Below are 13,120 nucleotides of genomic sequence, written 5' to 3' on the forward strand. Positions count from 1 at the left end.
ATGTGCCTATTGGAAAATCTTCACGGCGTGCGATTCGAGAACGTGTACTCGAAATTGCTGCAACAGCCGAAATATCGATACATGGCGAATTTGTTAGCATCGAGGAAAACGGTTATTTTACATTCTCCAATAACAGCGACGTCATTCCACCGAACGAGGCGCTTCCGAATTCTATCTTTATTTTTGATGACGTGGCATGCGACAAGCAGGACGCGATAAGAGAGTACTTTAAAATGAGACGATACGCGGACGTCGAGTGCTTCTATCTCTGTCAGACGTACGCAAAAATACCGAAGCACTTTATACGAGACAATACAAATCTGTTGATCCTGTTCAAATAGGATGGCACCAGTCTGAAACACGTGTACAACGATCACGTGAATACCGATATGAAGATTTCTGCGATTTATGTCGTAAATGTTGGCAGAAAAAGTATGGATTTCTAATTGATAAGGACAGTGCGCTTACCGATACAGAAAAGGATTTAATGATTTTACAATACCGTGATGTAATCAGTTGACATCGATACGTGGACAAAGATCGTGAAAAAATAGCTAAGGAGATTGCGAAAACGAGCGATTCGATTCGCAAAAATACCGCGCTTTGAAGATTAGTAAAATGGAGGAAGACATCGCATTGGAGAGACACTTCAAACCTATTCTCGATCTTCTGAAATAGATTGTCGAAAACACCGTTGAATCCTGCAAGGATCTTATCATGATTGAAATATTCTTTTCGGAAGAAGACGAGCAACCAAAACCCAAAAGAAAACGACCGAGTGCTTTGTACAATCCTATACAGACTTCCACGGCTATGAAATCAATGTTGAGTCAATCGAAAATCGTAGCATCCACTTTGAACGAAGTGTCTAAAATAATACAACCGCGTGATTTATTGTATGACCACGCTCCCACTGTCAAAGAAATTTTCGAGATTGCCGATGAATCATTCGTAACATCTATTCGACATCTGCTTCAAACATCCAAGGTGTAAGGAAAGCTGCATGCAAACTACGGTCCATTGGGACAGAAATATCTGAAAGCGGTCCTGAACGGTAAGAAAGCTGTAACATAGACATTGTGTATGGAGTTTATTCCAGTGACGAGGGAACGATGCTTGATGACAAACGTATCACCTTGCACAAAAACGACGATATAATTATAGATGGGAAAAGATATGATGAAACACCGGGCTTGTACGAGTTAATTTTCATGAAATTTCCCAATAAAAGTATCTGTTGATGATGACGTACAGATCTACAGGAGTATTCTGCTGATGATAAATGCTCACCGGCGCAATTATAGCCCGAGTAATCGTAATGGGTAGTAAGAAATACAAGTATAAGAACATAATAGTGCCATTGATGTCGAGTAAAAAGTTGGAACAGGAATAAACAAGAGTGGATTTACCGCATACGATGACGCTAAACTATAATAAGATCAACTATATCTATTGGGACGATCCCAACAAAATTGTAGATCGTCTGCAATTGCTCGAGGCCTCGCACTAGGCGGGTCACGAGATTATATCGATTATCGAAGAGCTTCGCGAAGCCGATCTGATTATAAATTAACTCGTTCTACACACATCGTTCAGTTGACATCGCAATGCCGATCAATAAATTTGGACTCTCGCTTGGAGGAGGAATCGAATCGCACTATCAGTAGCGTGGATTGCTCAGAAATTACGTGCGCGATAACGCTCTTTGCATAGCCGACTTTGACGCAAAGTCGCGCAAGATTCGACGAGTAGCGCTATCGGTGGATGATGTTGACGCAAAAAAACGATACGTGCAGCAGAGTGTTCAAAATTTGAAAGATCATCTGAATGAAATCAAGAGGAAGATTGTAGCTTTACAAAATAATGTGCAGGTTATGCTAAACGAATTTAAAAAGAGGATTTGAGAAGTGCATTGTGCCGAATAATTATTTGCAATGTCTGAGAAACGTTTGCTGATGAATTGCAAGCTCCGGCGAGAAGAAATTTTCCATGAAGATACGTCACAGTACACGGATACCTGTGGCAGGCGGATGTAATCGAGATACGTCCTTACGAGCAATTCAACAGAGATTACCACTACATTCTCATCGTTGTCGAGAGCGGGAACGAGGTGACGAAGGAGATCGCAAAGATAATTCGAGACGATGGAAAATATCCGAAAAATTTGCATACTAATAGAGGAAAGGAATTTTACAACTCGGATGTGCAGAAACTCTTGAAGAAGCGCAACATCAATCATTATTCTACGTATTCCGTAATGAAGGTCTCAGACGTCGAATGGTTCAACCGCACATTGAAGACATGTGGAAACAATTTATGCACAATGGAAATTATAAATGGATCGACATGCTACCAAATCCAGTCTCGTATCAAATTACAACGCGCGCAAGCATCAAACTATTAGTATGCGTATCCCGTCAACGTTACCCCCGCGATCACCGACAGGTTTGTAACCACGGTTTACAATCGCGTAAAAATTGCCGCACCCGCGCGATACAAAGTGGATGATTCGGTACGCGTGAGCAAATTCAAGGCAGTCTTTAATAAAGGTAACACGCCGGTGTTTAAAATTATCAAGTGCAACAATCCAGTGACGTATCTTTTGGAAGATTATCGCGGAGAGCCTATTGCTGGAGGATTCTACATATGAATTGAACAGCGTCACTAACCCTGATGTGCATCTCATTGAAAAGGTGTTGCGCAAAAGAAGGATCGAGGTTTACGTAAAATGATTGAGATTTGACAATTCGCACAATTCGTGGATACATAAAAACAATGTTATAAAACTTAAATGTATTATAAAAAAATTTAAATATGTATTATATATATTATAAATATCAAATACATATTGTATTTACATACTATATTATACATGTATACATGTTCGAGATACGGCCAACATGTACATAATTTCCATATTTGGCGTTCGTGCGACATATGGATCGAAAGCTTCTAGAAGGATCTCAAGCGTCCTTAGAAGTTTCCAAAACATAAACTCGGTTATCACCTCGTCGATAAAGTCAAAAAACAACTAGCTAAACCACACGTCGCACGTACGTAAATTTCAACTGCTATAATGGCTAACCAATTCGGATCGGTCGTAGCGCACGCGCGATCGCGTGACGCAAAACGCGTAATATGCGTTCATCCCAATCAAGAATCCAGATTTGACGGGCGCGCATGGCAATAGCGTGCCGCTTGGCCGTTGCGCACGAAATCGCCAATCGTCACCCGACACAGAGGATCATCTCAAAATTTTCAATGTGTAAAAATCTCATAGGCGAATGCAAAGGGAAGCCTTTGTTCTCAAAAGAGCATAAAAGGCAAAGCCGAGAAGCAATAACTCTCTTAGTTTTCCGACTCTCTTAGTTCTCCGCAACTCTTAGTTCTCCGCATCTAGTAGTTTTCCGACTCTCTTAGTTCTCCGCAACTCTTAGTTCTCCGCAACTCTTAGTTCTCCGCATCTCTAAGTTCTCCGCAACTCTTAGTTCTCCGCAACTCTTAGTTTTCCGCCGTTCTGAGTCAACGTATCGCTATCAGTGCACCGCCAAGGAGACACTCCGCCGCTAGAAAACCGCCGCGTTTGATTCGCAAAGAAAACCGCCGAGTTTGATTCGCAAGGAATATTTTTGGATTGAAGCGAAATACAACTAAACGCCGTATCACTTTAAAATTTCACGTCAGCGCTCTCGCTCTGACTCGCTCTCGAACAATATATGTTATATATATTAGGTGTTGGAATTAATTCGTAGCGTTTTACAAGTGATGGGAAGTACTTTCATTAATGTATTTTTTAATGCTCATGTGAAATAAATAACATTCTTTCATTAAAAAACGCTACGAATTAATTCCAACACCTAATAGCATACATATTATATATATTATACATGTTACATACATATTAAATGTTATACACTATGTTATACACATACATGTTACGAGGGGTATCCAGAAAATAAGTTCCGTTTTTTTTTTACAAATAAAGTTTTTATTGAAAAAATCTAAAATTTACATGGATAATACTTGACAACTTCTAGTCTTTTTCTACATAATTCCCGTCAATCTCAATACATTTTGTATATCTGGAAACAAGCTTCGAAATCCCTTCTGCATAGAAACTTCCCGCCAGTTCTTTAGTCCAGTTAGTTACAGCTGTCTGAACTTCCTCGTCGCTTTGGAAGCGTTTTCCGGCCAAGGACTCCTTCAGTTTCGTAAAAAGATGGTAGTCCGATGGTGCTAGATCCGGGCTATACGGTGGGTGGGTCAAAACATCCCAACTAAACTGACTCGTGTGGCCTTGTGTAGAGGAGTCAGTTCTCTGGGAACCCAACGGGCGCAAACCTTGCGAAATTCGAGTTTTTCTGAAACGATCTCATGGATAAGACTTCGGGATATCTCTGGAAAAAGGTTGTGGAGTTCATCTAAAGTTAAACGACGATCATTGCGAATCGCATTTTCAATTTTTGTCGTCAACTCATCCGTGATAAGGGAGGGTCTGCCTCTCCCACTTTCGTCTTCAAGCGAATGTCTTCCTGCCTTAAATTCTCGGACCCATCTCCGCACCATAGATTCACTCATCACACTCTCTCCATATACAGAAACAAGCTGTTTGTGAATATCAACCGATTTAAAATCTTGAGCAAAAAGAAACTGAATGATGCCGCGCAAAACAACTCGAGAAGGAATCGGAATGGAGGTGGCGGGACGCGAAGTGGAGGACTCCATTTTGATAACCTCTCCTGACCGTGTTTCACGAGCTACTGACGCCGAACACCGCTCATTCTATTCGGTAGCTTCCCCTCTTCAATGCTGTGTTGCCAGCTCGCTCATACATCGACCTTACTAAACATATAATACAAACGGAACTTATTTTCTGGATACCCCTCGTATATACTATACAATACAAATGTATTTTATTTACATCGGTAATGCCCCCATAGCAGCGTGTCGGTAGAACCTGACACAATATACCGCTCGTCATGCGGACTTAGAGCGATTTTTGTTTCTGATATCGTGTACACCTCGTGCAATTTGGATCTTATGCATGACTGTCTGCGCGTCATTTCGATTACATCATTCAAACACCGCGTGTAATCCTCGATCGAACGTTATAGACATCGCTACGACGTTGCTTTTGACGCCTTTTGCCTTCTTCGTATCCTTCTTTCCTTCTACATGCAAGGCATGCATTTTCGCTCTAAACCCAACGAATTCGATCATGATGACATCGTTCTCGTCTTTCATAAGGCCAGAAACTTTTTTATTTGCGAGCGGAATGCCGTACGCGTTGTTGTTCGAGTTCATGTCAAATCTATTTATATCGCGCTTCATAATATCGTAGATATTATCACATTCTACATAATATATGAGGCTATTAATATCGGTATACATAATTTTGCATTTTTCGCGAAACAGCAGTGCCATGTACTCGTGGTGAAATTCGTACAAACGTTTTGGATATGTCGAGGATACATGTATCCACGTATATCGGTTTGTCAAACTTCACTTCGAGTTTACGCAGTTCTATGGCGACCAGATTCTCCGAAGACGCTACGGCTGCGGAAATTTGGTTATGCGATCATTGTCTCATCACTGCTTCCCATTTTGTTAATATTATAACTTTACGTCGACGCGATCACACACGTTCTCCATAGTTTTGCCAAATATTATAAATTTGTATAAATTTTTTCAAAATTATTTTTGGCCAAAGTTCTAAATTTTGTGTTTAGTTCTATATAATCATATAGCTATAGAAATTGCGCGAATTGCAGTATACGGTGAACCTTTGTGATACGAAGACCGTGAATACACTGCTTACGATAATGTATGACATAACACTGTTTATCGCATAATGTTGCGAAGAGCTTCATCGCGCTTGTCGGGTGGTTTTTCGCGCGTCGAACATAATGGTAAGTCAGTATGCGCGTCATGAAGATATTGCGGGAATTCCACCTCGAGAATGTAGCTTATTGCCGAATCTAACGCGATGGTCATAAAGTCAAAATTTTGTACGTCATCAATTCATTGAAAATCGGCATAAGGCAATAATTGACACATGCACACAGTTATACAGATTGTTGACGACATAGTTCATCAAGTACGATGACGGTTTCAATGAATCGTATGACAGCATGTATTTGTTGTTGACTCATGCATACCTATTTGAACACTGGCTCAGACCACCACGTATACCGCGCTTAATAAACATTACCAGGTCAATGTCCATAAGCAGTTCAAATCTTATCGTGTGTTTTAACATGGCGTCCCGGTAAGGTGTAATAATACGCGGGTTCGAGCCCATAACTTGCGATGCAACTATCGCAGAAATTTTCAAAGTCAACCAACAACAATATGTCCGTTTTCAGATATAAATTGCTATATTTACCGAATATCCGGATGGAGAACCGCTGCCACACGTTGACGGCGTGCGCGTACGTGTTCTCAGATACCGTGTCGTCTGTCAATGAACTGTAAAACTTCGCGAGGCGGTAACGCAGCTCTTCCAACTTTTCGACACAATCAATATACTTGTACGGAAAGACATCCTTTCGTGTCAAAAGATTAAAATTTTCTTCTGATAAATTGGAAAATTCGTGTTGCAGTATCCGTAGCTTATCTTTACTGAGAAAAGATGCCAATTTGTCCAAACTAGAAACGAAAAATTTATATGAATCTATAAATCGTTTTACACAATTTTTTTATCAATTTTGGTAACTATCGACATGTTTAATAAACGATATATTTTTCTTTAGTTATCGATAAAAGATCAACGCGTCCTTCGTACGCGGTAGCAATTTCCTTGATGATGAAATGCATGTCGTAGCACGATAAATTATGGAAAACTACGGATATGCAATGCGAATCCCTAATTTAGATTGCAATTTGAGTGCGTGGGACCTCTGTATCGTCCGGTTAAGTGGCAGTGATCGCGTACCCGCATGTCGTCTGATTTCTCGCATATGTGGCAGTGCGTGGCATTGTTATATTTTTGCCAATCGTCTCGCATGAAATCCGCCATGGGTACGTTAGCCGAAATTATAGACTGTACACTGTGCGCCAAAGTTCTTCCGTGAACCACGCTATACAGTCCTTATCACGACGAAAACGATACCGGTGCTCACATGCGCGAATCTTTCATGCACAGACTCTGAAGCCGCGCGCTACGTGTGATCGGTGATTGTCTATTACTGTTTGAGATCGGTAATTCGAAAGAAAAGCAAGAATTCTTTCAGTCGACCGACAGTAATTGTCATTGAACGCATGCATAAATTGAGCTCGTGATTTCATCTCGAGCATGATCTTAATCCTCGTTAAAATCATCGAATTCGTCGTTCTTTGTTCTTTTTAAAAACAATTCGTTACACGCAAACAAGTTGTCGTTACCGGCAACGGACAATCGAAAGTTCTAGAACGATTCAATTCGCGCACGCGAGCGCCGCGCTCCGACGAATACGTCACGCGCTGTCACCAATCCCACGCACGGATTTTCTGTCGCGCATGACTGTTACGTTGAACGTCGCTAGAAAAGAATCCAAAGCGCCAATCAATTTTGTACACCTAATGCCACGTAATAATTACGATTGTGGCAAATTTTTATTGGATTTTTCCCAAAAAAGAAAGCTCAGGCCGAAAGCAATAAATGCTTCGATCTCGCCGTCCTCCTTCTTACTTCGAAAAAGTTCTTAGAGTTCTTAGAGTCATAATCTCGCTTCGTAAAATCGCCGTGCTAACCGCTTAGTGAAATCGCTATAAAACGAATCTTTCGAGAAGTGCCGAGAAAATCGCCGAGAATTTTCATCACCGTGATTCCAAATTGTATTGGAAAAGGTGACCGCATTTAATACTCTGTTAATCTAATATTTAATTAATTATATTTGTTGAATTTGTAATTATGCATATTAAAGAAAATTCTTTTGTTAAATTACAAAGAAACTGAGTTCTCTTTACTGTCGTGTATCATACTAGCCGTGCGCCGGTCTCTCACTCGAATCATTTCGCGCGATGCGCTCTCACACAATTACCGATAATCGCGGACGTTTGATACAGTTCTTCTCCTCCAATAATTTTATAAATTCGCATCACTGTTCCCACACGTTGTACTCGTCTATAGTACTAGGCAGGGTAGCTTGCTCAATCAAATCGTGTTCCATGTTATCACTTGCGCTGTCAAATGACGCGGTGCACCTAAATCTTGTCATTTTTATATCATTATGTGTGCTATTTTTATTAATGATACAAACATCTCATGCTCTTGAAAAAATCTTAAATTACGCTAACAAAGTAGCTATACTTTGATGAAATTGCAAATGTTGCATTTTTGTAGGTGTTATATCAAATTACATTGATGAAGTCATCGCCAAAATATGTTAATGTCCTTGAAAAAATTTCTTATATCACGCTGACAAAGTAGTTGTATATTAATATTATTATCATATTGCATTACAAGGTGCATCACCAAAATCCAACAATTTGACAAATCGAACAATTTCTTTAAACAAAATGTTTTTAATGAAAAATTAAATGTAATTAAACAAAAATTCCTTTTACATGGCACTTGAGGGATCCCTGTAGAGCAATTATACGATATATCCTCCATTAGTTTGAATGACGGCCTCTATTCTCGGTCTGAAGCGTTCGCACACACGCTGTAATATAGCGCTGTCCATGCCGACGAATGTTGCTTCAATAGCAGTCTTTAATGACGTTACATTGGGATGTTGAGACTTGTTTGTGATCCTTTCAACTACGCTCCATATACATAATAGTTCAAGGGATTTAAATCTGGGCTGTTGAAAGGCCAGAATACCTTGGACCAAAACATATCGACGTTGTCTGAAAGCCAATTTTGAATCAAATGACTCGTATGAGCCGATGCATCGTCCTGCTGAAAAACATATGGCCTTCCGGACGCCACAATTTCCATCCATGGCTTCACTACATCCATTAGAACGCGCAACGATTGTCCTGGATCATCCGAAATCAGCGCTTGAGTCCTTTCGACGATTGCGGGGCGTTCTTTCGAGTGACTCTTCCTCACTGGCATACTGGAACCTTCATTGGACTGTTCTAAAGCTGTATATTTTGCCACAATGTCATAAATGATTGATCTCAGGTATCCAAAGAATCAAATTATTTCCGTTGCTGAACGCTCAGCGCGAAGGCCTTCGATGATCGCGGCTCTTCGATTATATTCCGCACTTGGTTTCAACATCGCGGCTATTTTGAGAATACACAGTGTGACAAATATGTTCTCGGACACGAACCACATCTCAAGCAATCGGTGGCGACATCTGTGCGTTCAAACATGCATTTTAAAAATTGAACATTTTGCTATCATCTGTCAAAGTTTCATTCATTTTGGTTGACATATAACGAAGATATGATAGTTCATGTTAAACAAGATTTTGATCGAGGTAGAAATTTTAATATGGAACAAAGAGCAGTGATTAAATTTAACGCTAAATTTAACGATAAAATTTATGTGAATTTATATATTACATATATAGTTATTTGAACTGCACGCCGAATTGATTTTTTGGACTTAACTGAACTATTATAGCAATATCACAAATTAAATTGACAAGCAATTTAATAATTTGATGCTCAATCAGATATCTTATTAGAGAGATACTGTGCTGGAAATTTATAAATAAATTTTTATCATAAAAAATACGAGTAATATTACCGTACATGTTTCCGTTACGTTGTAAATTAAATATGCGTTTCATAAAAGATTTATATTGAATATTCGTTGATTACTATAAATTTGATTGATTTTACATAGAAATAATAAATATTAAATAAAAAAGGGAGGAAAAGGAAGTGTCGACAAAGACTCAAAAGTCAGCGATCCAGCGATTATTAAACAAGAGCACTACCCATTGCGCCATGGGACTCATTGAAACTTGTTCAACGTTCAACATACATCGGAATTTTTCAAAGTCGATTTTCTCGACAATGGCTAAAAAGTGCATCTTACTGCTTGGCCAAAGTAATGTCTGAGTAATACACTTCACGTACCATAAGTTTCAAATTTTTCTAAATTCCGAACGTCTGAATTTAGAACTCCTCTCCTTGTGAGTTTATGAAATTATTGTAAGATTAAAGAGAAAGATTTATATCGATCTGCAAATTGCGTACATACGAATGCTGAGCGAAGGCTCGGAATGGTAAACAAAGCAGTAATTGTGTCTAGCAGTAGATGTTCGATCTTGAGTTGGCTCTGGAATATATTATACACAGTGCGACAAATATGTTCCCGGACACGAACCACATCTCAGCAACCAGTGGCGACATCTGTGCGTTCAAACATGCATTTTAAAGGTTGAACATTTTGCTATCATCTATCAAAGTTTCATTCATTTTGGTTGACATATAACGAAGATATGACAGTTCATGTTAAACAAGATTTTGGTCGAGGTAAAAATTTTAATATGGAACAAAGAGCAGTGATTAAATTTAACGCAAAACTTGGTAAAAGTGCATCAGAAACATTCCGATCGATGCAACAAGTTTATGGCAGTCAATGTCTAGGTCGTACAGCTGTTTTTTGAGTGGCATAAGCGTTTTTTGGAAGGCAGAGAGATCCTTGAAGATGACAAAAAATCAGGACGGCCAATTTTGGTTCGAACACCCGAAATGATCGAAAAAGTACGTGATTTTGTTGCAAATGATCGCAATGCATCACTAAAAATGATGGAGGAAGCTTTAAATATCAGTAGAGAAATGATTCGAACCATATTACATGAAGATTTGAGTAAAACGAGGTTTGTGCGAAGTTTGTTCCACACACATTAAGAAGCGATCAAAAATTAGCGAGAATCAATTATTCCAGAGATATCGTTGCAGCCGCAGAAAATAATCCAAACTTCCTAAAATCAATTGTTACGGGTGATGAAACATGATGCTTTCAATATGATCCAGAAACTAAGCGTCAAAGTGCGGAATGGAAGTCAGAAAATTCACCACAAGCAAAAAAAGTACGAAAAGTTCCATCAAAAATCAAGACAATGCTCATCACATTCTTTGATAGCAAAGGTATTATCCACAAAGAATTTGTTCCAACTGGCCAAACAATTACTGGTGCATATTATCTCGAAGTTTTAAAGCGATTGATGGGCAGAATTCATCGTATTCGCCCCGAATATCGTGATCCAGAAAATTGGTCTTTGTTGCATGGTAATGCACCGAGTCACATTTCATTGATTGTCCGTCAATGTTTGGCTCGAAATCGTGTCTCTGTGTTAAATCATTCACCGTATTCATCTGATTTGGCTCCCTTTTCATTATTCCCAAAATTGAAATTGAAATTGAAAGGACGTTTTTTTGATGACATTCCGATCATCCAATCAGCTTCTACACAGGCACTAGAGGCAATTTCACAAACTGAGCTAGAACATTTGAATCACTATTGAATCGCTGTAACAAGTATATTGAAGCCAGAGGAGAATATTTTGAATAATAAAACCAAAAAATATGCATATTGTTGTTTCAATTATGATTTTCAGGCCCTGTCCGGGAATATATTTGTCGCACTGTGTATGACTTTACTCAAAGCATCAGGCTTTCTCGGACGCCAACAACAACTTCTGGCGGAGGCACAATATAGCAGAAAATTTAAATTGAAATTTGTTCGGATTTTGGTGACGCACTCTGTATGTGCTCGATACATTGTTCAAGTTCAAGCATAAAAAGTATATTAGATTATACACAAACACTTTTCACATAAAGATAATTTCACATTGTCAATATCATATATTTTAATAAGTTCAATGAGTTCACAAGGTCCAGTATCATTACTTTTGATGGCGAAGATGACTGCACTAATCGCTGGATATCTACCCGTTTTTCGATTTTTTTACATGAAAAATTTTTTTATTAAAATTAAATTTTTTCATTTTATACAGTTACTTCTTTAATTTTTCGTGATAACATTTAAATTAAGCAAGGTAATTTTGTGATAATGCTTAGTATTATATATTATTTTGAAGGAGAATTAAATAACCACTACTTTAGTTGGAAGAGAAAATGTCTTTGAATAAATTATGATATAATAATTTCATTTAAAAGGAATTTAAACCATTTAGATTGGAATAGGAAGATCCTTCAATAAGATATACGTATTCATTTATATTTTATTATATAAAAATTAAAGATAGTACTAGTTGAATTAAGTAAATAATAAAGATAGTATCACTTGGATTTTAATTTTTATTTTGATAGTAGAATTTAACTGAGCGCCACAGTTGATATCAAATTTTTTATACAAATGACATATCATTAGATTAATATTCATTATTTATTTAATTTGGCATGGTATAAAATAATGGGATTTAACTTGGCGCCAGTTCTTGATATCAAATTATAGGAATGATATATATCATTAAATTTAATATTATTTATTTAATTTGATATCCAAATTACATGGAATTTAACTTGACGCCAATTTTGTTGATATCAAATCTTTTATACGAATGATACATATCATTAAAGTTAAATAAATAACAAGAGATAATAATCATTTGTGTTTTATTTTTTGATTTGATAGAATTTAACTTGATTGATTAAGATTGTAGTATCTGGGTTTTAATTTTTCATTTGATACATTAATTTTTTTCGAAGAGTAATCATTTTTGATAGAGAATTAAAGTTGCCATTACTTGGATTGGATTTTCAATAAGAATATCCTTGAAAAAAAATTAAAACTACTATTAACTTGGGTTGGATACTAGTATTATGTACAAAAGACCGATTTCATCAACTCGATTAAGTCGAATCGGTGATTAACTATCAACCATAAGTGATCATTTCTACTAAATAGCAAACACGATGAAACCTAAATGATTCTTTACGAAAAACATGCACGCTTAGTGCTTTTTTTACTTTTTTTTTTAAAAAAAGGCAAGTTTGTACAAATAACAAGCAACAGTACCATTTGTATTTTACTTTTTAATTTGTAAAAATATAGTGCTAATATTGCAGTACATAACTACTGGACATATACAGAAATTTCAAAATGTAATGTTAATGTAAAATATCCTTTAATGTGTTTGTATGATATTGTATCTAACATAAATGTAAAAAAATATATTTGATATATTACAAAGGAGCACAATATACA

General features: G+C 37.5%; 1 pseudogene; it reads left to right on the top strand.

The window, feature by feature from the left end:
• LOC147906527 (uncharacterized) lies at positions 1-2,650 on the top strand (annotated as a pseudogene).
• Positions 2,651-13,120: the final 10,470 nt, after the last annotated feature.

This window comes from Acromyrmex echinatior, unplaced genomic scaffold, assembly GCF_024713525.1.
Source record: "Acromyrmex echinatior isolate Ae372 unplaced genomic scaffold, ASM2471352v2 Scaffold22, whole genome shotgun sequence".
NCBI lineage: Eukaryota > Metazoa > Arthropoda > Insecta > Hymenoptera > Formicidae > Acromyrmex > Acromyrmex echinatior.